This window comes from Mustela nigripes, chromosome 15 (assembly GCF_022355385.1).
Source record: "Mustela nigripes isolate SB6536 chromosome 15, MUSNIG.SB6536, whole genome shotgun sequence".
Lineage (NCBI taxonomy): Eukaryota > Metazoa > Chordata > Mammalia > Carnivora > Mustelidae > Mustela > Mustela nigripes.
In genome coordinates, this window is record NC_081571.1 from 39,299,689 (window position 1) to 39,303,002 (window position 3,314).

General features: G+C 40.6%; 1 long non-coding RNA gene across 1 annotated transcript; it reads left to right on the forward strand.

The window, feature by feature from the left end:
- Window positions 1-468: 468 nt before the first annotated feature.
- On the forward strand, window positions 469-1,332 carry LOC132002526 (uncharacterized). The gene is made up of 3 exons (XR_009399934.1): window positions 469-540; window positions 761-843; window positions 1,070-1,332. It is a non-coding gene; the product is annotated as an uncharacterized LOC132002526 (long non-coding RNA).
- The last annotated feature ends 1,982 nt before the right edge of the window (window positions 1,333-3,314 follow it).

The window sequence follows — 3,314 nt, forward strand, 5'->3', positions numbered from 1 at the left end:
CCCTTGAGGGATCACTACTGCTCCAAACACCAGATTTCTAAGGTAATGTGTAAAGAAAAAAAAAAAGCAGAATCCACAGTGTATGGGTGGAAGAACAGCTGGGAAAGAAAGGGCACTGGCCCGAGGCATGCTTAACCCTCCCCTCCCCTCCTCTCCCAGGGGTTCTGCTTGTGATAACGCATCTCTACCTCTTCTTTCAGAAAGCAGCTCTGATGTTCATTGTATCTGCTCTCCTCTATCTGCTGATGTGACAGGTGGGGATTAATTTTTTTTTCTCCAAAGTTTCCTCTTATGAGAAGAGGTCACTTGATAGGAAACTTTCCAAACTATCTGCTTCCCATACACCTTTTCAATTGCTCAACTCACCCTGGCTGTTGCAGCTCTCTGCTTCTGTAAGGGCTTCCTGAGCCCTCTCTACTGGGAGAACGCAAGCTCAGCTGATGAATACCTCCCTTCCTCTGTGACATGATCCCAGGCTCCTTTTTTCTCAAAACCCAGCAGAGTGAGATGGCCCCCCTCTCTGCTCCCGCAGCTCCCTGTGTAAGCCCTGCTCTAGCAGTTACCACACTCTGTCATTAGATTGTAATGGGCTGTTTGCAGATCTGTCTTCCCAGCAAAGACCTTGACTGCTTGAGGCCTGGCATAATTCTTTCTTACTCTTCTTCGTGTCTCTGGTGCCCTGTGGTATCTGTCACATTGTGGGTGCTGAGGAATGTTTCAATGATTTCATTAATGATACTGCTTTGTTTCACATGCACAGCTAGCACAGATACTAAAGAGGTATCGCTCTAAGGAGACTTCACACATTCTGCTAATGCAAAAGAGGAGATTAAAGCCCAATGGGTAAGTGAGAAGTTTCTGTGTTTCAGCTGGGGAGTGTGAAGACTTGTCTCCCTAAAACCTGAGAGGGGTCTTGAAAAAAAAAAAAAAAAAAAGGTCAGATTTTCCACAAGCTGAACCAGGCCAGCTGGGGAAATTTCACCCTTTATCAGTCTACCTCTTGCCTGCACCCTAAGGCCTCAGGAGTCTAGTGAGGGGCTGGCTTATGGAAGGTCTCTCCCCCTTCTAGGGAGAAACTGGACTGCATCTCAACCATGCAACTGGTCTATGAATTTGACCTTTCAACAACCTGCTGACCGAAGATTCCCCAGGAGCCTCAGATCAAGGAAATAACATCCCCCCAGAAGAGAGAATAAAAACAGAATTAAAAAAGAAAGAAAGAAAGAAAGAAAGAAAGAAAGAAAGAAAGAAAGCAAGCTTGATACCCGGCTATGCTGGTATCTTTCTAAAGCACTAACACCATAATAAAGGCTTTCCGCTTTTGTTTCATTATGTGGCAGCCAGAGCCTATAAACACTGTCGGTGGTAGAGAAAACAGCGTCTAGAAACAAATAAGAAAAACTAAAGATGAAACTGGGAATATGTGCACGGCTTACACTTTGGTATTCTGTGGTCATGACAGCTTTTGCTCTTATGAAAGTACTGTGTGTGCTGTTCTTTTTCTCTGTAATGATTTCTGAAACCGTGTGACTTGCAGAATTTGCCTTTTTAAAAAAAATGCAGTGAGTGTTTAATCGTTCGGGGTGTGAGTAACCACATTCTGTTCAAGTACGCTTCCAGCCTTCCCGCTCCTCCTTATCAGCGACAGTACTCCAAACACTTGTCTCAATTTTCAGATCAAAGCTGATGAAAAACAGACCTCTACAGGGTTGAATTGCTCTCTGCATTTTGGGGCCTCAGAAGAAAATACCGTCAGCACTAGAGAAGGCTGAATGTTTTTTGGTGCTTTATCTTTAGTTGGTAAATTCTGCTTTACCTTTCTAGTTTGCTTATTTTCTTACTCTGCCAGTGTCATCCGCTTCGTGAAATGTATCTTTTAATTAATTATTCTTGTCTCTAAGTGTCTTCCGTGGCTCATGGTCAGGGCAAGAATTTATATTAGCAAAATAGGATCTGTCACTAAAGGGGAAATATCTTGGCTTCTTTCAACACGGAATTAACCTCATTTAACCGATAATCACCTTAATTGATTTTCCAGATAAATCTTTTTGTTGGTTATGTTTTCTTTGAAGTTGCATATAGGACAGCTTTTCTACAAAGAGCAGGAATTCAGAAGCATGAAAACACTACATTGTAGAAGAGCTGCAAAGTCTGATTGAGAAAGCGTTTGGAGAGAATTCTAAAGCTAGCAGCCAAATCAAAGCACAACAATAACAACCCATTCACATTCTGCTCAATGGAGGATCTTCAAAAAACATCTTTCAAAAATGCATTATGAAATATGGGGAGTTTTATACAGATTCCCCATTTTCTGTCTGGGTTTTTATTAAAACAATGGAAATTACTGCAAATAATATCATAAATATGTATAAGGTAAGTGAAGGAAAATAAGACTATAACAAATAGGAACAAGATGAGTGGTTACATAAGTTGATATGATTTTTCCAAAGGCAACCTTAAAAACAATGGTAGATTATCCAAGTTAAGGTGTTTACCAAAGGAAACAGAAGCAAAATTTCCTATGCTTTGGAGAAAAATAATTTAGTCCTTTGGGAGTGAAATTGAGGTCTGAGGATTTACGTTTATTTCTACATTCTCTTCAATATAATCCTTCAGAAATGCATGTGTATTCCTTTCTTAAGAATGGGGAATGAAGGTCACCCTTCTCCTTTCAGTCCAGGTACTAAGAACATTATGATAATGTGGTTTCATCATTAGACGCACTACATGGTACAGAATGATCATTGGGCTAGAAATGGAGAAATTCGGGTTCTCATCCCAGATGCACCATTAACTTGTTTTGCGTCCTTGGGAAAATCAATGAATTTGATAAATATTCCTTAAGCACCTAGGGTACTGTGCAAGATGTTTGGACATACATTGGCAATAGAAAAGGCCCCTTGACTTCCAAGTTCTTTCCCCTTAGTAAAAAGAGATTGACAGTTTAAAAAAATCACAATAAAGAACTGGAAATAAGAAATGGAAGCGATGGGAGCATTTCAAAAACTTTAAGCCTTTGGCCTTGCTTACTTCAGGGTATTTGACAAGGTGGGCCAAAAGTTAAAGCTGGAGGTATAGGAGGAAAACAAAATCGTGGAGTGGGTTTTGCATTATACTTAGGAGTTGAGACATATATCCAGTGACCCTCAAATTCTGATATGCAACAGAATTATTTGGGAAGCTTTTTCAAACATATAAGTCTGCCCTTAGTAATGGCATCAGTATTTCCAGTGGCAGGACCAAGACAAACCCCTAAGGTTCTTCTAATCTATCCAAAAGTTTGAAAACAGCTGGTATAGTCAGTGGGGAGCCAC